Source organism: Chiloscyllium plagiosum, unplaced genomic scaffold (genome assembly GCF_037043375.1).
Source record: "Chiloscyllium plagiosum isolate Xiang-an unplaced genomic scaffold, Cpla_swu_hap1 HiC_scaffold_4, whole genome shotgun sequence".
NCBI lineage: Eukaryota > Metazoa > Chordata > Chondrichthyes > Orectolobiformes > Hemiscylliidae > Chiloscyllium > Chiloscyllium plagiosum.
Window position 1 is genome coordinate 128,074,843 of NW_028270142.1, and position 22,711 is coordinate 128,097,553.

Genomic DNA, 22,711 nt, shown 5'->3' on the forward strand with positions numbered 1-22,711 from the left:
AATTATATTAGGGGCAAGAGGACAACCGAGAAAGGATGAAGCCCATTGGGGACCTAGATGTAACTCTGTGGGTAGAGATAGAATATATAGGTGAGGTTATACATGTGTACTTTACATGTGTTCACAATATTAGAAGGACAGTGTGGGTACAGAAATCAGAGATGTGACATACTTGAACAAATTGCAATTGAGAGGGGGGAATTGCTTGCAGGTTTAGTGGTCTTAGAATTGGGTAAATATCCAGGCTGAGGTAAGATATATCCAAGGTTACTGGTGGAGGCAAGGGAGGAGATTGCAGGGACCCTGCCATTCATTTTCAAATTTTCTCTGGACACAGAAGAGGTGGCCAAGAACTTGAGAACTACTAGTGTGGTACAATTATTCAAGAAAGGTGGTAGAGATAAACTGGGAAATGATATGCCAGAGATTTTAACTGCAGTTGTAAAACTATTACAAGGTATTCTGATGTCAGAATTAATCTCTGCTAGGAAAGGATTATTCAAGGACAGTCAGACGAGATCATGTCCAAAGGTTTGACTGAATTTTTTCATGAGGTGTCTAGATATGTGTGATGTGGAGATGCCAGTGTTGGACTGCATTGGATAAGATTCGAAGTCAGACGACACCAGTTTACAGTCCAGCAGGTTTATTTGAATCACAAGCTTTCAGAGTGTTGCGCCTTCCTCAGGTGAAGTCAGAGAGAAGCACACAGGCACAGAATTTATAGGCAGAGAAATCAATGGGTAGAAAGATCAAAAGTTCATACAAATAATGTGAGTGGAGTGTCGACAGGCTGAATAATAGATCTCTGCAGGTGATCAAGAACGTCAGACAGTGTCAATAAAGTGTCAACAGCTGAACAGCAAGCGAAGGGATGATCCAATTAAATGAGGCAGAAACAAAAGTTAAAAATAAGGTGTTGCTGGAGACAAACCAAATGACTGGAATATCATGATAGGTATAAGAATTGCATGCTGAGGGTCTAACCAAAGTAATAAGTAATCCAAAACTGTAAAGACTAATTAAGGTAGAAGGAGAAGTTGAATTGATTGGGATTATATTTAATGTAGAAGGAGAGGATGAATTGATTGGGTTATATTTACTTGAGTTCAGAGGAATCAGAGGGGATTTCATAGAAACCTATAAAATTTGAACAGAATGAGACAAGGTAGATGCAGGAAGGATGTTCCTGATGATAGGGAGTCCAGAACCTGGGATCACAGTCTAAGGATACAAGGTAAACCATTTAAGACTGAGATGAGGAGAAATGTCTTCACCTTGGGAATTGTGAGCCTTTGGGATTTGCTACCAAAGAAAACAGTTAAAACCAAAACTTTGTATGATTTCAAGAAGGAACTGGCTATAGCACTTGGGACTAAATGGATCAAAGAATATGAGGAAAAGAGGAAACAGGTAATTGAGTTGGATGATCAGCAATCAGCAGGCTCGAAGGGCCAAATGGCATATTCCTGTTCCTATTTTTGATATTTCTACACAAAAAGCTGAGATCACAGCACCAATTCCTAAGAGGCACACCATTTGTTATTGCTCCTATTTTTGATATTTCTAGGCAAAAAATTGAGATCCTAGCACCAATTGCTGAGAGACACACCACTTGTTACTTTCTACAAATCTGAAAAAGACTTGTTGATGCCTTCTACTTCCTGTTAGCCATCCAACTTTCTCTCCATTCAGCATTCTATCCCCTATACCATCAACTTTTATTTTTCATAATATCCTTTGATGTGGCACTTTATCAAATACCTTCTTGAAATATCAATCTGGTATATTCATTGGTTCCCCTTTATCCACAGGACATGTTACTTCCTCAAAGAACTTCAACAGATCGTTAAACATGATTTCCCTTTCACAAAAGTATGTTGACTCAGCTTGATTACCTTGAATTTTTCCAAGTGCCCTGCAATGACTTGCTTCAGACATTTTCGCTATCACAGATGTTAAGCTAACTGGTCTGTGATTTCCTGCAGAGCTTTGGAAAATTAAAACCCATGATTCAACTTGAAGTCCATCAAGATGCGAGCATTTGTCAGCCCACATCTACGATAATTTACTCAGTACCACTTCTCTTGTGATTATAATTTTCCTGCGTTCCTTCTTCCTTTATTTCGTGATTTATAGCTGCTTCTGAAATGTTACTCGTATCCTCTATAATGCAAAATGCCATCTCTTTATTTTTCATTAATAATTCTCCACTTGACTTTTTACAGGACCAATGCTCAAGTTGTTAACTTTTTAAAAAAATTTATAAAAACATAGTCTTGATTTTTTAAACATTTTGTCTAGTTTATATCTAAACTTTCCCTCCTTCTATAACTTAATCTTCAAAACTGCCACTGTGTTTGCACAATTACATGCTTTTTCTTCTAAGTTTAATACTACCTTTAACATTTCTCATTATCCATGGATACTAGAATTTTCAAAATTTTTCTCACATTTTGGAATATATTTATTCTGTAATATCCCTGAAAAGTGTGCCACTGCATCTTTATTAACCGAGTATGCCAATTCAGATTTGCCGGCTCTGCTTTTAAACTTTTTGAAATGCCCCATGTAATTTCTTTAGGAAATCTCAAATTTACTCCTCTCTCCCTGAAATAAAATTCAAAATTATCTTTGCTGCTACTGAAGGGCACCTTTCCAATTAGTTAATTAATTTTATTTCATTATACAATACCAGGTGCAGTATATCCTGTTCACTGGTTAGCTGAAGAACATGCTATTTAAAGAAATTATGAATATTCTATAGACTCCGCATTCAGGTTATTTTGCTGATTTGACTTTGCCGATCTATACATCTCCTATAATTATTTCCTTTATTTTCTGACAAACTCCATTTAATTCTTCCCTTTAGCTCCACCCCAGTGAGAGGTTACTGTTAGGGGGACTTTACGTCACTCCCACAAGTGACATTTGCCACAGCTCACCGAATTTTGATGTGTGCACCAAATCTTTGTAAGGAGGACTTTCGATCAGGCTGGGCTTGCCATTGTGGTTTTTTTGCCTAAGTTGATGCCAGTGGTCCGTCCAATTCAGTTCCTTCTCTTAGACTTAGCAGTGGTTATATACAACTAAGTGGCTTGCTATGAGATTTCAGAGGACAGTTAAGAATAATTTCTGTGGATTTGTAGTTTGTACATTGTGTACAGGGAGATAGTGAGGAAAGAGATCAATCTGAGACTGGTACAGTTGAGAACAGAAGTAAGTCAAACAGTCAGGGCAGGCAGGGACAAGGTAGGACTAATAAATTAAACTGCATTTATTTCAATGCAAGGGGCCTAACAGGGAAGGCAGATGAACTCAGGGCATAGTTAGGAACATGGGCTATCATAGCAATTACAGAAACATGGGTCAGGGATGGGCAAGACTGGCAGCTTAATGTTCCAGGATACAAATGCTACAGGAAGGATAGAAAGGGAGGCAAGAGAGGAGGGGGAGTGGCATTTTTGATAAGGGATAGCTTTACATCTGTGCTGAGGGAGGATATTCCCGGAAATACATCCAGGGAAGTTATTTGGGTGGAACTGAGAAATAAGAAAGGGACGATCACCTTATTGGGATTGTATTATAGACCACCTAATAGTCAAAGGGAAATTGAGAAACAAACTTGTAAGGAGATCTCAGCTATCTGCAAAAATAATAGGATGGTTATGGTAGGGGATTTTAACTTTCCAAACATCGACTGGGACTGCCATAGTGTTAAAGATTTAGATGGAGAGAAATTTCTTAAGTGTGTACAAGACAATTTTCTGATTCAGTATGTGGATGTACCTACTAGAGAAGGTGCAAAACTTGACCTACTCTTGGGAAATAAGGCAGGTGACTGAGGTGTCAGTAGGGGAGCACTTTGGGGCCAGCGACCATAATTCTATTAGATTTAAAATCGTGATGGAAAAGGATAGACCAGATGTAAAAGTTGAAGTTCTAAATTGGAGAAAGGCCAATTTTGATGGTATTAGGCAAGAACTTTTGAAAGCTGATTGGAGGCAGATGTTCGCAGGTAAAGGGACAGCTGGAAAGTGGGAAGCCTTCAGAAATGAGATAACAAGAATCCAGAGAAAGTATATTCTTGTCAGGATGAAAGGGAAGGCTGGTAGGTATAGGGAATGCTGAATGACTAAAGAAATTGAGGGTTTGGTTTAAAAAAAAGGAAGCATATGCCAGATATAGACCGGATAGATAGAGTGAATCCTTAGAGTATAAAGGAAGTAGGAGTATACTTAAGAGGGAAATCAGGAGGGCAAAAAGGGACCATGAGATAGCTTTGGCAAATAGAATTAAGGAGAATCCAAAGGGTTTTTACAAATATATTAAGGACAAAAGGGTAACGAGGGAGAGAATAGGGCCCCTCAAAGATCAGCAAGGCGGCCTTTGTGTGGTGTCACAGAAAATGGGGGAGATACTAAATGAATATTTTGCATCAGTATGTATTGTGGAAAAGGATATGGAAGATATAGACTGTAGGGAAATATATGGTTACATCTTGCAAAATGTCCAGATTACAGAGGAGGAAGTGCTGGATGTCATGAAACGGTTAAAGGTGGATAAATACCCAGGACCTGATCAGGTGTACCTGAGAACTCTGTGGGAAGCTAGAGAAGTGATTGCTGGGCCTCTTGCTGGGATATTTGTATCATCGATAGTCACAGGTGAGGTGCCAGAAGAGTGGAGGTTGGCAAATGTGGTGCCACTGTTTAAGAAGGGCAGTAAAGACAAGCCAGGGAACTATAGATCGGTGAGCCTGACCTCGGTGGTGGGCAAGTTATTGGAGGGAATCCTGAGGGACAGGATGTACATGTATTTGGAAAGGCAAGGACTGATTCGGTATAGTCAACATGGCTTTGTGCGTGGGAAATCATGTCTCACAAACTTGATTGAGTTTTTTGAAGAAGTAACAAAGAAGATTGATGAGGGCAGAGCAGTAGATGTGATCTGTATGGACTTCAGTAAGGCGTTCGTCAAGGTTCCCCATGGGAGACTGATTAGCAAGATTAGATCTCATGGAATACAGGGAGAACTAGCCATTTGGATACAGAACTGGCTCAAAGGTAGAAGACAGAGGGTGGTGGTGGAGGGTTGTTTTTCAGACTGGAGGCCTGTGACCAGTGGAGTGCCACAAGGATCGGTGCTGGGCCCTCTACTTTTTGTCATTTACATAAATGATTTGGATGCGAGCATAAGAGGTACAGTTAGTAAGTTAGCAGATGACACCAAAATTGGAGGTGTAGTGGACAGCGAAGAGGATTACCTCAGATTACAACAGGATCTGGACCAGATGAGCCAATGGGCTGAGAAGTGGTAGATGGAGTTTAATTCATATAAATGCGAGGTGCTGTATTTTGGAAAAGCAAATCTTAACAGGACTTTATACACTTGATGGTAAGGTCCTAGGGAGTGTTGCTGAACAAAGAGACCTTGGAGTGCAGGTTCATAGCTCCTTGAAAGCGGAGTCGCAGATAGGTAAGATAGTGAAGAAGGCGTTTGGTATGCTTTCATTTATTGGTCAGAGTATTGAGTACAGGAGTTGGGAGGTCATGTTGCGGCTGTACAGGACATTGGTTAAGTCACTGTTGGAATATTGCGTGCAATTCTGGTCTCCTTCCTATTGGAAAGATGTTGTGAAACTTGAAAGGGTTCAGAAAAGATTTACAAGGATGTTGCCAGGGTCAGAGGATTTGAACTATAGGGAGAGGCTGAACAGGCTGGGGCTATTTTCCCTGGAGCGTCCGAGGCTGAGGGTGACGTATAGAGGTTTACAAAATTATGAGGGGCATGGATAGGATAAATAGACAAAGTCTTTTCCCTGGAGTCGAGGAGTCCAGAACTTGAAGGCATAGGTTTAGGGTGAGAGGGGAAAGATATAAAAGAGACCTAAGGGGCAATTTTTTCACACAGAGGGTGGTACGTGTATGGAATGAGCTGCCAGAGGAAGTGGTGGAGGCTGGTACAATTGCAACATTTAAGAGGCATTTGGATGGGTATATGAAGGGTTTGGAGGGATATTGGCCGGGTGCTGGCAGGTGGGACTAGATTGGGTTGGGATATCTGGTCGGCATGGACAGGTTGGACCGAAGAATCTGTTTCCCTGCTGTACATCTCTATGACTCTACTCAGCTCGTTATACCTCACCGTGCCTCCAGCGGCCTGTTCCTCAATTCTCAAAATTCCCTCCTTAATCCCTGTGCCTCTCTTGATAATTATTGACAGGTTCCACTCATTCTAATATTTCCATGAAAAGTTCCAATGCCAAATATGAACACAAAAGCATGACTCAGAATTGTGACAGAGGAAGTAAAGCTTGTGGATAGGAAGGATGTGTTATTTCCAAGGTATTAGATCCAAAACTGTTTGGTACACAAAGGAAAATGTGCACAATTGTCAGATTAAATTCTAGTAACAATTTCTACAGCGTCCTTTGGTAATACTTTTATCTCCAAACACTGTACTTTTTTTTCAAACAAAAAAAATCAAGGACCTCTTCTTGTGTGCCTTACCCCTTATTGTGGGAAACTTTCAGGAGGAAGAATAAGCGGCTCCAAATCTATGTAATCATCTGCAAGAGCAACTGTGTTACCATTACAACCAGTGTGGTGACAGTTGCAATCACTAGTTTAAAAAAAAATACATTGCCGTGTGGGAAGGGAAACCTTCGCGATTCAGAATAAGATATTTTGAACATTAAATAAGAGCTCTAAGCGTGGTGTGGGACTTTCTGAAGTGCTGCAGTCGAAGTTTTCTATTTTGGTCAGAATGCGGTTTGAAGGGTGTGAACAGTGAGTAAATACCGGGGTGGGGGGGACGGTGCTGAGGACTATCTCGCTCTCTCCCGCCCCCCCCCGTCTCTCTTTCCAGGCGCCATCTTGGGATGCTGACAATTTCTCCCAGCGGCCAGTGCGGATAGCCGCAGCCGTTGGGACGGGAGAGAGGCAGAGGCGTGAGGAGGAGGGAGTGACTGCTGCTGCCGCTGCGAGGTCCCCCTGCTGTTCCTTTGCACTGTCTGTCAGACAGCAGCTCGCCAAGAAACGCGGACGCAATCTAAACCTTCCCATTCCCGATTCCACCCCCACCCCCCCTTTTAAGAGACGCCACCTCCCCAAAATCAAAATTGGCTTTGTGTATGGGAGAACGATTCGACTAACGGCTTTTAAGGAGCAACGGATTTTTTTTTCTCCACTCAACTCAACAGAAAGTAGGTGGTGTTACTGTATTTTTGGGAAGAATAAAGAAATGCAGGTTTTATACATATTTTCTCCCCTCCCAGTCTGACTCCACGTTTGTTGGGAGTGGAGATATTTGATAGCTGACGGTCGATCCTGCTGCGAGTGAAGTTTCAGAGGCGAGGATGGAGAGTGGCGCCGGCTGTCTCCCCGCAGTCCTTGTTCTCGTCTCTGTCCGGCCCTTCAGAAAGGAGTGGAGAGGGAAAGGGGGAGAGGACTTATTTTCCTTACACATTTTTTTTTGTTTCTATTCTTACACGTAACCAAAGTACGGCCGATGTAAACCTTGGAGTTTTGTGTTCTTTCCTCTTTCTCTCCTTGGCCACAGTTTATTTTGGACGTGGGCAAGAAGGGAATCACCAGAGGTGTATCTTTCTTTGAAGTATTAGTGTATTCGGGCCCGGTTTTGAAATATTAGTGTATTCGGGCCTGGGTTATATATATGTGTATATATTACTGTGTGATAGTTAACGTCTCGTTGATGCACTTAACTGCAGTTGCAAAGGCTGCAGTCAGTGAAATGCCTGTGTGTATGTGGAGCTTCATTTCGTTGTGTACACTGTTTTCGTCAGCAAGGTACTGTATACAGAAGAGAGTTGCGGCTGTCTATCTCCCCTACCCGGTTTTATTTCGAGGGTTTTGTTATTTTCCTTGCTCTTAGTGCAGTATTATGTTTTAAATAATGTGCTGAACTGCGTTTCATTGTAGTTCACTTTCGAAATATGTGAACATTCTTACCTGGCTTTCAACAAACACCCCTAACTCAATCCACTGATGCAGTGGCACACCTGGATCAGTGTTTTTTATTTGAATTTTCGACAATTTATTTTCAACTTGTTCGAAATGAATGTCTGCTACTTCAATTTGCCATCTGTGCAGCAGTTTAGCCTTCCGCCAAGTGTTAGTATGCTGCAGAATGTTGACACTAAATGTGTGTGCCGCATGAAAGATTAAGTTTGAAATAATCTAATATTTATTACAGTGACAATATTCGTTTGTCATTTATCACTTTGAATTGGACAGTTTTTGTTATGTTGTTGATTTCTATTAAACAACTGTTTGAGGCCATTAAGATTTTTGTGAAAAGGTTTAATGGCTCCACATATGGTCTTGGTGCACAAATAGTTAATTAAAAGGCTTTGGTTTTTATATCTGTCTCTTGCCATTAGTATTGAATATATTACAGTATTTAACCAGTCAAGTTTGTCTGGATGAGTGTGTGGCTTTGAGAAGTGCTCTTAACTTTTTTTTAGTTTGGAAAAAGGAAGCCAGAAATCTATTCAAAGTTTTTTATTTCTGAGCTCTATATCAATGTATATAAAAGTATACCATGGCTTCAAACTATCAATTTTTTTTACAAAAATTGGTCCTTTCAGGACGTAGAAATATCAATCTCAATTTAAGTCATACAAATTTTATACGAAACAACTTATCCAAAATGAGCACTGTTATATCTTAGAAATGAGACTCAAATGGTGTAAAGCCATTGGTATCTAGAGGAAATAGATATTGATGTATGACTAAGTCTGACATGAAAACATTGTATTGAGTAGCTGTCTGATTTAATTACTGTCAAGGACTAAGACAAATCCATAACTGGAATCTGGCAATTGTACATCAAACTGTTTTGGGAAGACACTATTCCTTGTGAAAGAATGCACTTAGTAAAACCTGTTTGCATTTTTTCCTTCTGCATTTATATTTCATAAAATAAAGCAGTGATCAACTGGCAATCTAGACAGTTTTTTTGTTTTGATTTTAATTAGCTCAGGTAGAGCAATGATCTTGAAGGTGACATTCAGGGAATTGCAACTAATTGATTTGTATGTGAATATGTAAAGTATGGTTAGTATGTTTGCAAATGGTACCAAAATTGGTGTAACGGACAGTGAAGAAAGTTATGTCAGAGTACAATGGGACCTTGATCAGATGGGCCAATGGGTTGAGGAGTGGCAGATGGAGATTAATTTAGATAAATGTGAGATGTTGCATTTTGGTAAGGCAAACTAGGGCAGGACAGTTCTTGGTTGGGTGCCTGGGGAATGTTGCCAAACAAAGAGACATAGGGATGCAAGTGCATAGGTCCTTGAAAGTGGAGTTGCAGATAGATAGGTTGGTGAAGAAGGTGGTTGGTGCACTTGCCTTCATTGGTCAGAATATTGAGTATAGGAGTTGCAATGTCTTGTTGCAACTGTACAGGACATTGGTGATGCCAGTTTTGGAATACTGCTTTCAGTTCTGGTCACCCTTCTATCGGAGGGGTATTGTTAAACTTGAGAAGGTTTACAAAGGTGTTGCTGGGTCTGGAGTGTTAGACCTAGAGGAAGAGGCTGAATAGACCAGGGCTTTTTTTTTCCCCCCCTGGAGTGTCAGAGCTTGAGAGGTAATCTTATAGAGGTTTATGAACTTGAGGGGTATGATAGCATGAATGGTCAAATGTCTTTTCCCTCGGGTGGGGAGTCCAAAACTAGAGCACATACCTTTAAGGTGAAAATGGAAAGATTTAAAATGGACATGAGGCAACTCTTTCTTGCAGAGGATGATGTGTGTCTGGAACAAGCTGCTAGACGAAGTGGTGGAGATGAAATATCTGGTTTGTGCAGAAGAGTTGGACTGAAAGGTCAGTTTTCATGGTGTATAACTCTGACTTTTATGACTGAAGAGTAGTCATTGAAGTAACCAGTTAATTGAAGTAGAAAATGTACCTTTTCAACTTTTTTTAAAGTATAAAAATGTCAAGATTTTATCAAATGGCTTCTTAGATCATTGATTATCAGTGCAAAAGATAAGACAAAAGCATTTGCAATAATCTTCAGCCAGGGATGCTGAGTGAATGATCCATCTCTGCCTATTCCAGAAGTCCCCAGCATCATAGATGCCTCTCCTCAGCCTATTCGGTTCATTTCACATGATATCAAGGAACAGTTGTAGGCACTGGATACTGCAAAGGCTACTGGCCCTGACAGCATTTCGGCAATAGTCCTGAAGATTGTGCTCCACTACTCCTCGCCAAGGTGTTTCCGTACAATGACAATACTAGCATTTACCTGACAATTTCGAAAAATGTCCTGTACACAGAAAGACAAATCCACCCCAGCCAACTAATGTGCCATCAGTCTACTCTCAATCCATCAGTAAAGTGTTGTGAAGGTATTATCAACACTGTTATAGGAACACAGGAACAGTAGTAAACCATTCAGCCCCATGAGCCTGTTCTTCCATTCAATAAGATCATGACTGATTTGTGGCCTAACGCTATATACCTACGTCTGACCCATACAGGAATTCCTGATGAAGGGCTTTTGCCCGAAACATGGATTTTCCTGCTCCTCAGATGCTGTCTGACCTGCTGTGCTTTTCCAGCACCACTCTAATCTTGACCTATATCCCATAATACTTGTGCTTAACAAAAAAAAACTATCTCAAATTTATTAAGCAGCACTTGCTCAGTAACAATTCACTGATGGAGTTAATCCTGACACGTAGGATGATGGTTGTGGTTGTTGGAGGTTAGTCATCTTAGCTCCAGGAAATCTCTGCAGGATTTCCTCAAGGTAGTGACCTAATCCCATCCATCTTCAGCTGCTTTATCAATGACTTTTCCTCCATTGTAAGATCAGAAATAGGGATGTTTGTCAAAAAGTGCTCAATGTTCAGCACCATTCAGGACTCTTCTCATGCTGCCCAGTTCATGCCCAAATGCAACAAGATCTGGACAATATCTAGGGTTGATCCAAAAAGTAGCAAATAGTATGTATGCTGCACAAATGCCAGGCAATGATCATCTCCAATAAAATACAATCTAACAGCTGCACCTTGCTATTCAGTGACATTACCATAACTGAATCCCCCCACTATCAGCATCCTGAGGGTTCCGTTGACAAGGAGTTCAAGTGGACTTGCCATAGAAGTACAGTGACTACGAGAGCAGGTCAGAGGCTAGGAACGCTGAAGTATGTAACTCGTGTCCTGACTCCCAAAAGCCAGACCACCATCGACAAGGCACAAGTCAGGGGTGTAATGGAATGCTACCAACTTACCTGGATGAAGCAGCTCCAATAACCCACAAGAACCTTGACACCATCAAGGATGAAGGAGCCTGCTTGATAGGCACTGCATCAACGAACATTGAGTCACTCAACCACTGATGTGCAGTAGCACCAATGTGTATTATCTACAAGATGCACTGCAGAAATTCACCAAAGATCTTGAAGCAAACCTACAAATAATTACATTTACAAAGACTTGGGTAGTAGATATATGCATGAAAGTTCTTCTCTAAGGGATTCACCATCCTGATTCTGAAATATATTGCTATTCATTCACTGTCAATGGATTAAAATCCTGGAATTCCCTCCCAAATGGCATTGTGAATCTACCTATAGCACAAGGACAATGCCAAAAAAGCAGCTCGCAGCCATCTTCTGAAGGTCTACTGCAGTCAGGCTATAAATACAGCCCCAGTCAGCGTCACCTATATCCCAAGAGTGATTAAAAAGAAAATAAATCTGTAAATGAGTCCCTAAGTTTACAAGTATTTCCTCAGTTATTTGTTGCAACATGGCTGATGATGGCATCACAAGCCAGTCACTGAATAAATTAAAATTTAATAATTAACTTTGTTCTATTTTTCAAAACCAAATTTTAACATTAATTACTGTTTTTAAACTTGTGTATAAAGTACTGGTGTTTATACCCAAGGTATGTACAATGGATTGTGGCATTTATGACTTTTGAAGACTCCATGATTTTAAATGCTAAATATATGATGTGAACTACCAGTGTTGATATGGGTGGTGATCACTTTGAAATGTGTTTAATAAAAAATATGTAGTTCATAATTTATTTTGGTACAACTTACTGAATATTAATTCTACAAAGATACATTTAACTACCACATAAGTATTTTAAAACCTACCAAATTAGTTGTCTTTGGCATCGAACTCCTCAGATTCATTTTGAGTCACTTCACCTTTGGCATCACCATAAGAGTCCTCCCCTGGATCAGATCTGGCACGTTCAGTTTCATAACTTATTCCACAACAAATTACATTTGTCATCATTGAATTGGATCTTCTGCATTTGTTTAATAATCTGATGACACCTGTGGACTAATAGCATCCTGTGATTGGTTGATAATCAAATTAAATATCATGCTGGCAGCAGACACCATTCCATACTTGGTGAAAATTTGTTCTCCACCAACTATCCATCTATTCTGCTCAAAGGAGAGATGAGGCTAGAATGGTTTGTTCAGGTCTAAAGGTTGCGCTACACATATTAGCCCCACCAGCAGTATTGCAGTTTTGATATTTATTTGCAACTATCTCTTGATTGCAATAGTTTAATGGAATCTAAACAAGCTGTACAATAATAAACTGCATACTTTGCATAGGATACCAAGATGCCTATGTAGACCTTAAGACATAGGAGCAGAAGTCAGCCATTTGGCTCATCAAGTCTGCTCTGCCATTCAATGAAGTCATTACCGATCTGATGTTTGTCGACTTCATTTTCCCGCTTATTCCCATAATACTTGATTCCTTACTGACTAATATCTGTCCATCTCAGCCTTGAATATACTTAATGACTCAGCCACTTTCTGCAGGAAATAATTCTACTGATTCTCTACTCTTGAGAGAAGATTTCCTCCTCATCTCTGTTTTAACTGGATGACCGTTTACTCTGAGATTATGCCCTCTGTCTTAGACTTTTCCATAAAGTAAAACAACCTCTCTATGGTAGAAAGATCGTATGAGGAAAGGCTGAGGCACTTGGGGTTGTTTTCATTGGAGAAAAGAAGGTTTAGGGGTGACTTGATAGAGGTGTACAAGATGATTAGGGGTTTAGATAGGGTTGACCGTGAGAACCTTTTTCCACGTATGGAGTCAGCTATTACAAGGGGGCATAGCTTTAAATTAAGGGGGGGTAGGTATAGGACAGATGTTAGGGGTAGGTTCTTTACTCAGCGAGTCGTGAGTTCATGGAATGCCCTGCCAGTAGCAGTGGTGGACTCTCCCTCATTATGGGCATTTAAGCGGGCATTGGATAGGCATATGGAGGATAGTGGGCCAGTGTAGGTTAGGTGGGCTTGGATCGGCGCAACATCGAGGGCCGAAGGGCCTGTACTGCGCTGTATTCTTCTATGTTCTATGTTCTATCTCTCCCTCTACCCTGCCAAGCCCCTAAAGCTCTCCATCTTCCATAAGGTCTCCTTTGATTCTTCTAAATTCCAGTGAATAAGGGCCTAACCTACTCAATCCCATCTCTTAAGAAAATCAACCTAATGAACTTTCTAGACCATTTCTAATGCCATTGTATCATTTGTTAAATAAAGGTGAACCCCTGGCAGGGTCTCTCAGTTTCGTGATTGGTCAATAAATACTTGCAATCAGTCTAGCTTTTAAGACCTTACTGTTTATTTTTCATGGCCGGAACACAGAGGTTATACATGTCCGTGTTCCTCGGAGGAGCTGTGCATGTGGCTTAAAACAAAGACAATTTTATACTTTTCTTAAAGAAACGTATAGGCCATGATCGCACAGTACATTCAGACAGTTACCAATCAATACACAATCTTGCTTTATTTCACAGTTACTTGGTCCAGTGATATTTCCTGGCAACCAACTTTGTTTTCCAACACTCAGACCACCTTTATCTCACTAACTAAGCCATTGCACCTGAGGAGAGCTTGAAGGTACCTTTGTAGGAAGTAAAAAGAGTCAACACCATAACGAGGAGGGCAGTGTTAAGGATCCATTATCAGCAGAAGTTGACCATGCCCAGCCACTGGCGTACCTGCTTTGCAGTTGTTGGGACTGGGAAGTTGACAATAGGAGTGAATCCAGCTCTGTTCAAGAGAGCATGAGTCAGCTGACAGGATGAAAACTAGAAACTTTACCTGGCGCTGTACAATTAAGACCTTTTTTGGAGAGACAACATAACCCAGGTGTTTCAGATAGTTGAGGAGGAGGATGACATCAGAGCGGTTAGATTCTTCATCTAAACTGGCAAAAAGGAGGTTGTCTATGTTATTTGATCAGTGCAGACCCATCTCTGAGGGTGAGAGACTGCTATTGTTTCTGTAAGGCCTGAGAGAAGGATCAGAGAATGTACGAAACCTTGAGGTAGTCAAGTCCATGTCAACTAGTGGCCATTAAAAGTAAAGGTAAGTAGGTACTGACTGTCTTCATGAAGAGGCAGAGAGAAACAAAAAAGCATGTTGCAGGTCAACAAGGAAAAGTTTTAGCATCTGATGGTACCGAGACTAGAATATGAGCTGGATTTGGGACCAGGGCATAAAGAGGCTGTACAATAGCGTTGATTAGCTCTTGAGTCTTGAACCAGTCTGTACTGGTTTGGCTTGCCAATCACCCTGTAATTGGTGTGTTACAGGGTGATTGGCAAGGGACCAGGATGCCTTGGCAGAGAAAGTGAGGCTAGGAATTAGAGCAGTGAGGCTAGGTCTCACCTGTTGTTTCAGTGGATATTGACGGATGGATGGGAGAGTAACATTTGGTTTTAGAGCGATCTGAGAGGGTTCACATTATGTAAATCCAACAAGGATGTTTCAGCCCATACATCAGGATGGACTAAATAAAGGACGTCCCGACTTTCATGGTGCAGGAGTGTGATACTGAGAGAGGTAGAGTTTGGATACCTCCTTGGAGTGTTTGCAGATGATAGCAGTGTGGGTCAGCCCTGGTAATTGCATGGTGGACCAAAGGGCCCAGATCTTTAGCATGATGAGGCGGATTGACCTTCCAGGTGATGTGAGGAGCTGAGGTAAGTGCCTCTTTCCATAGGTGAGCAGGTATTTGAACATAATCTGCTTCACCCTCCTGCCCAGTGACCTGAGCCAGGATCTGTACAGTCCACTCAGTACCAATTAAATCCCTGAAAAAAATCTTCAAGGGATTTGTGGTCTTGGGATTGATTGTAAGCAAGGATGACATGACTTGCAGAATTTTTGGGGTCAAGGTCAAGTGACCACCATTGGGGTTTAGTGGACACGTACAGTTGGTGCTCAACTGAGTCAGAATTAAGTGGGACACCATCAGGGGAACAGGTTAGTTTGACTTGGAAGGTGCACGGCAGATCTCATCCCATTAGATTGCAGGATAATGTGGTAGTAATCACAAAGCGGTGGTCCAGGGAATAGCCTTGGAAATAGGATCTGGATAATCGTAGGTTTCTCCTTAAAAGCCAGATAATCTTTGGGTCTTCTAAGAGATTGGAAGGTTCATGTTAGATTTCACTGAGGACATTGAGGCTCCCGTGTCAGTCAATAAGGGATACCATCTCTTTTCAACTTTAAGTAAGACTGTAGGTTCCTTCTTGTAAGACACAGACTTCAAAAGAAAGTTACTTCGTCATTGGGAAAAGGGGTCATTTTGCGAAAAATTAGTGAGTCATCCTCTGCCTCTTGCTTGCATGAGAGATTATTATTAGTGAGTTTCCCCCAGTTGTCATAAGGGTCCTCAGGGTAATTTCCACGTCCACCTCCTTCGTTCCCCCGTTGCCCTGTCGGGCAATTAGAAGCCCAATGAAAAGGGTGGCCAGAAATAAAGCAGTCTTGGATCGGACAGTCAGAACCCAGTGATATGGGTTGCCACAATTGAAACAGCTCTGAGGGAGTTGTCTGGGAGGGACCACCCTGGCCATGGCCTAGAAACGAAGGAATGCTCCTGCAACACATAGGTAATTGTTGAGAAGTCTCCTCCTGGACAACAAATTCCGACTTTACACGGTTGGCGCCTTGTCTTCGCTCTGATGTTTCCACGGAGCCTTAACAGAACGATGGAGTTGATTGGGGTTAGCGTCAACTCAGTCCAGGTTATTTGTGGTGACCGAGGGCGGCAGACAGTTCAGTAACCTACTTATATTTAGCATTGGCAACACGGAATTTCAAAGCTCGATCCCCAGAATAGGACTCATAACATTCTCAGAAGTGATCAAGAAAGTCTTCAGCAGACTCCTTACATTTAGGGTGAAGTTCGAGGATACAAGTAAGGCCAATAGGTTTTGCCAGTATGGCAGATGCTGCAGCAAGGATATAATGTTGCTGATCCTGAGTCACGGCATTGACGAGGGCAGCAAAATCATTACAAACAATGCATTCAGTGAAACTGGCATATTCAGTGCTGGTAAGGATCTTTTGAATAAGGGCCCATTGGTCCTGGGCAGTGCCATCATAAACTTTGTTGATTTCCTAAACACCACAACTAAACTATTGGGGAACCTTGTGGCGGTCCGAAGCATTACTGAGAATGGACATAATTTCATGGGGCTTCCTTGGCCAGTAAAACTGGGATAGTGGCGATTTGACTGGCAGCGCCAGCCTGTGATTTCAGCAGTTCTCTCATGGGGAACATGCCTGGAGCAGGTAGTTCATCTCCCAAGTCCTCAGAAGAGGAACTCTGGGGTTAGGGCAGGGGGTGCTTGACTTATCGATTATGGCAGGGACTGGAATAACCAGGCTTGCATTATGATTTTCTGGCAGGTTGGGTGCGGGTGGGGGAGGCAGTGGCGGTGCAAGGTGCAGATAGGAACACCAATCATCGCCAACCATCGTACTGCACAGTTCTTTTTGTTTATTAGTCACCGGTGACTATTTGTTTCTGTTGACTTTTGACTCGAGCACATTCATTTTTGAGAACCTAAATAGATTTCACGTTGCCATCATTAGTTAATTCCATTCCCAATTTGGTGGCAGTATCTTGCCATGAATGCAAAACCGATTCTTTGTGGCTTTCACAACAAAATTGCTGCCACAGTCCAATCAATTCTTTTTGTTTGAGCCCAGGTTTTGTCACCAAGTCAATTGCTGGGCTGATTTAACCAATTGAGCACTTTTAGGGCCGCCCAGTGGCTACTGTTCATCACCCAATGTCTTATGTGAAGAGCCAGAAAGTTTTCGCAGGCTTTCAGACTTTTCCGGATACTTTTCAAATAGTTTCACCAATGAAGACTGATCTTCTGTCTTGTCTATATTATTGCTCATCTTAAAACAACCTTCCTTTTATAATCCCGACTTAAGACGTTCACTATTCAACAACCCAACAACGAACAACAAAACTAATGATTTCCGCAAACCCTTCTCAACTTTCCAAAACCCTCAGCAGTCTTGTTTATAATGTGTTGTCATACTTCCTTATTATGAAATCAATTTAGACAACACCAATTTGATGAATCTGAGTACCCGACTCATTTGAATACTTCCTTATTCAGGTCCCCGACCTGTAAGTGGAGTCCCCGACTCTATTTGGATCCCCGATCCACAGATCCTCGACTTTTGGTGGGAGTCCCTGACTCCCTTTTTTTTTTAACATAAATTTTTACCAGGACTGATCCTTTTCTGACTGGACTTAAACAATAGACAGAGAGGGGGTCGAGTCAAACGCGGCTTGAATGTGAGGAAAACCAAACTGAGAATATACTCGCGTCTGGCCGGCCAATTCCTTTACACTCAATAATAGAGGACTCAAGGCTCTTCCACCACTGTCCACAATCTGTCCATACAGAATCAGAGTCATGGCACCAGATCTGCACCCCTAGCAAGGTCCCTCAGTTCCGTGATCGGTCAGTAAACACTTGCAATTGGTCTGGCTTTTAAGACTTCACTCTTTATTTTTCATACAGAACGTCCAGAGACAGAGGTTATACACTCCCATGTTTCTTGGAGGAGCTGCGCACATGGCTTAAAACAAAGACATTTTAATACTTTTTTCTTAAAGAAAGGTACAGGCCATGATCGCGTAGTACATTCAGACAGTTACCAATCAATACACAATACTGCTTTATTTGATACTTGCTTGGTCCACTGATATTTCCTGGGAACCAACTTTGTTTTCCAACTCTCAGGCCACCCTATCTCACTAACTGAGCCATTGCACCTGCATCTGAAGGTCACTTAGGATGGCCAGTAATGTCTTATCTTGTCTAGTTATTTTTATGCTATAAAGGGAGCATTGTATGTTAATCTCTATTGAAGCAGACTGTGGTTAGTTAATTATACAGAATTAGCAATTAGTAACTTCAAAGCCATTTTTTTTGCAGCTTTAGTAGAATTGTCAATTTGAAGCCGAGAAGCCATTTTGTCATGTTATTTGCATCGAGAAGCCACTTTATTGCTGCCTAAGTTATTAAGCGCATCTGTTAAGTGGTTGTTCCTGACAACAACTAGTTACCTCAACCTGTATTCAGTTTTCAGATCCTCAAAGGGGCCAACTGTTCACAGAATTCTGAGATTATTAATCCACAACCTGACTGCGTTCTCATCCATCCAAGTGGTGCCCGTGGAAATGCACAAAACACACTGCAGAAAAATTGATTTTTATTTTGTATGGTTTTACTTTTGTAAATTACTGTAGCCTTGAATTTATTCCATCAGTGGTTTAGGCTTGTACCACAGTGAATTTTGCCTACCCATGACTTATAGTTTTCATTGGAACTCTTTATGAACCTTTCCGCCTTGCTTGCTCTATGCATTGCCATGCATTTCTTTCACGTTGCTGATGTGACACAATGGATCTTCTGATTTTGTTGCTGTCTGAATTGATGGAAACTGGTCATTTTGGCTTGAGGTGTTTTGCTGGTCTCTAAGTAATCTTGTTCTTCTATTCTAACACTGGAAATTTCTGTTCCGTAAGTAGCTGTTGTTCCGAAATGTTTGATGGACTCTTGGTTTGATTTGTCTCTGAACTGCATATGCAAGCATGGTATTTCTATTAATGGTATAATTGTTCTGATAATATTAGAGAAACCATTCTGATCCAAAGTTCTCAAAATTAGGTCAGTGGTGATCCATGTTCTCATTGTGCTTTGGTCTTGGATGTCATCTTCAGGTTTATTTCTATCGCTTTCCATTCCCACACCAATTGTTCACAAACATAGAATTCCCTCTCCGCAGTACAGTTATTTGATGAATAAGCAAATATTATGATTTTTAGCCTGAAACTGACTTTTCCTTTTTTTTTTGTTTACTATGTTTGTTTTGCTCTGTGTACTACTTAAACTCCTTTTATGTTTTTACAACCCCAATCCACATTTCCTGTTGGGTCCGTTATAAGGCGCTAATAAATAAATCCATCTATATTCATGGGGTGCAAAATTGAGGCTGACTACTAAAGCTAATGTAGCATGGATGGCTGAAAAGGGCAGAATGTGTCAACTTAAATACTGGATATATGCAGAACAATGGGCTTTGTGTTTGGAAACTAAGGTCATCTTAGGTACTGGGAATGTGTGAAGAGTCAAGAGTAGCTTTATTTGTCATTTCTACAATATACAACTGACACACAGTGGGGAAAAAAATGAGACAGCATTCCTCCAGATCTAAGATACTACATGGACAGCACAAATTACATGAGAGTACAGTCATACACAGGGCAGCATAAAGTGCAAAACAACACATGTGTCACAATCTATACAATACCCATAACAAAGTTTATATCTAATTGATACTGATTTGGGTTCCTATTTGGGGGAAAATGTTTTCTGATAGTGGCTCTGTCAAATATTTGCAGCTCAAGTTTGAGGGTGCTTGCAGCCAATATATTAACATTTGATGTTTGTACCTGGCAGTTCCATTTCTTTTCATTTTTTGTGTTTGTTCTTAGAATGAGGATGATGCTGACAAGGCTCCACTTGTAGCTCTTCGTGGCTTTCTAAGATGGTGTGAAATGTATTCTTGAACAATTGCAGTCTTCGTGGTAGAGGTGTTCTTATGCTTGTGTTAAGTGGGGAATTCCAGAATATTGACTGAGGGCTACTGAGGTAAAAATAAAAGATTGGCGTGTTAATGTGTTTATATTGAAAATGGCAGCAACGTTGGAAATATTGATGAAACTCTCATCTTGACTTGCTTTGTTATACTCTTTTGTATGACTGCATTCTTTCTTGTCATCCTTCACAAATCTTTTCTTTAAAATCAGAGAATATTATTTGAGAATTCAAGAATCTGGTTTTAAGTAGGGAAAGAAGTTCTAATGAACACATTTTGAGAAGTCCAGGGCTCTGGAACAGATATGAATTGAACCACATCCTGTGATACTTCTGTGGTCTTATGTTCAGCAAGTTTAAATTAAGATATCCTTATTAAAGAATGCAGTTTTTAAAAAAAACCCCAGCTAAATGCCTATAATCACAAGCTGTCTCAATTGTTAACAGAACAGATAAGTTGGACGTGTTAAGGTATTGTGATGCAGTCCCTGTCGCTTCTGTTGGTACCTATGGTCTTTTTCATTTTAAGATAATGGAAGGTGTTGCTTTCACCTATCATTCCATATTTATATCCTTTCAATCAAATTTTTGTCTTACCCATAACCTTTTCTGTTCAGTTGTTAACAATAATGTGTGACTGAGATGAAGATGCATTATCATTTCTAAATAGTTTTTAACGTTACATTGCTTTTTGACATGGTTATAAAGTCAACTCAGAAACAGACCCTTTGGTCCAACTGCTCCGTGCCAACCAGATATTCTAAGCTAATCAGGTCCCATTTGTCAGCACTTGGCCCATATCTCTCTGTCCTTCCTATTCATATACCCATCCAGAAGCCTTTTAAATGTTGGAATTGTACCAGCCTCTTTCACTTCCTCTGGCATGCACCACCCTCTGCATGAAAAAGTTGCCTCTGAGGTCCGTTTTAAATTTTTCCCTTCTCACCCTAAACCTATGTCCTCTAGTTCTGGACTCCCCCACTCCAGGGAAAAGACTTTGTCTATTTACCCTATCCATACCGCTCATGATTTTATAAACCTCTAAGGTCACCCCTCAGCCTCCGATGCTGCAGGGAAAACAGCCCCAGCCTATTCAGCCTCCCCGTCCTAGCTCAGATCCTCCAACCCTGGCCACATCCTTGTAAATCTTGTCATTCCTCTTCATGGCCATATTTGTTGAATTGCAGTTTTTTTTTTGTTTCAATGCAGCCAGCACTTCTCCAGTTGCTTCTACTAGCAAAGTCACCTTTGGAACTGGAAGGTGCTAGAAATGTTCAGCAGATCTGGCACAACTGATTAGGTGAATTGGCCATGTTTAATTGCCTGTAGTGTTCAGGGATGTGGAGGTTGAGTTCATTAGTCAGGGAAAATGTAAAAAACTAATAGGGTAGGAGAATGGGTCTGGGTGGGATACTCTTCGGAGTGTTAGTGTGGACTTGTTGGGCCAAATGGTCTGTATCCACACTGTAGGGATTCTGAGTTAATGTAATAGATCTGTGACCTTTCCCTTATTCAAAATTTTGTTTGATAAGAGAGGAAAATTTCTTTTAGGTATTCCTGAAAGACAAGTGATTATGAAGTTAACTGTTGCTAAGTTTTTTCTGGTATTATGATGTGGATCTGTATGACTGAATTAGTGCAAGACAAGGTTTTAAATTTTAAAGGGTGCAAAATCTAGGACCACTTGCCAGCGATTTAGCATTTTACTTAAAATTAATTTTAACATCTGAACAGGTCAATTTTTTTTACAAAAAGGTTATTATATGCTGCTGGAGCATTTGGGGCTTGAACTCAGGTCTTCTGGCCCAGTGGGGGAGACACTACCATTGCACCATAAGAACCCCAAGTTAATCTTTTAAGTCTAAAGTCTCTTACCAGCTTGAGGGCAGAGTTAATCAAGAAAATCAAGCAAATGCAACGGGTAAAATTAGATCAGCCAATTACAGTAACCGGCTTTTGTCGGTGAGTTTTAGGAGAGTGATCAGAGTTCCTTTGGATAAACAAGAGAGGTAAGGGCTCTGTCATTGGTGCACTGGTGCAGATTGGTAACTCAGAGTTTGATGAAAAGTGGGTTTGGTGAGAAGGGGAGGAAGATGCTATTTCACCTTTCTTTCTCTAGCCTCCAGAGACCAAGAATAGAAAAGCTGTAAGAGGAATGAGTTTAAACTACTCTAGAATGATATTGCAAGTTAAGCATATTAATTTGGACTGGTTGCCAGCATGAGGCAAGTACTGCGTTGATAAGTAAGGCTAGCTAAGTGTTTCTGTTGTTCAACCTTTAAGGTGAAAATTATTCTGCTAATAGAAAAATATAGAATCCCTATAGTGTGGAAACAGGCCCTTCGGCCCAACAAGTCCACACTGACCCTCAGGGTATCCACAAAACCCATTCCCCTACCTTTATTACTCTACACCTACCCCTGACTACTCCATGTAACTTATACATCCCTGAACACTATGGCCAATTCACCTAAGCTTCACCCGAAGGAAACCCATGCCGACAGGGGGAGAACGTGCAAACTCCACACAGATAGTCACCCAAGGCTGGAATTGAACCCGGGTCCTGGCGCTGTGAGGCAGCAGTGCTCGCCACCGTGCTGCCCGTGCCCCTTCTGTTTAGATTGAGAGTGGTTAAAGCATAAGGAATAAGGAAAGATCCTTGCTATATATTTAATATTCTTTAAACTAGAGAAAGTAGACAGTAATTTAAGAGTACATCATGGCAAGGCAGGTTGGCCAGGTAGAATGATCCT

General features: G+C 41.0%; 1 protein-coding gene across 1 annotated transcript in view; it reads left to right on the forward strand.

Annotated features, from left to right (window-relative positions):
- Positions 1–7,020: 7,020 nt before the first annotated feature.
- LOC122548888 (focal adhesion kinase 1) overlaps positions 7,021–22,711 on the forward strand; it is a 511,554-nt gene continuing 495,863 nt past the window's right edge. The window contains exon 1 of the mRNA XM_087986664.1: positions 7,021–7,207. The gene's annotated coding sequence lies outside the window, so the exon portion shown is untranslated. The remainder of the gene's footprint in view (positions 7,208–22,711) is intronic.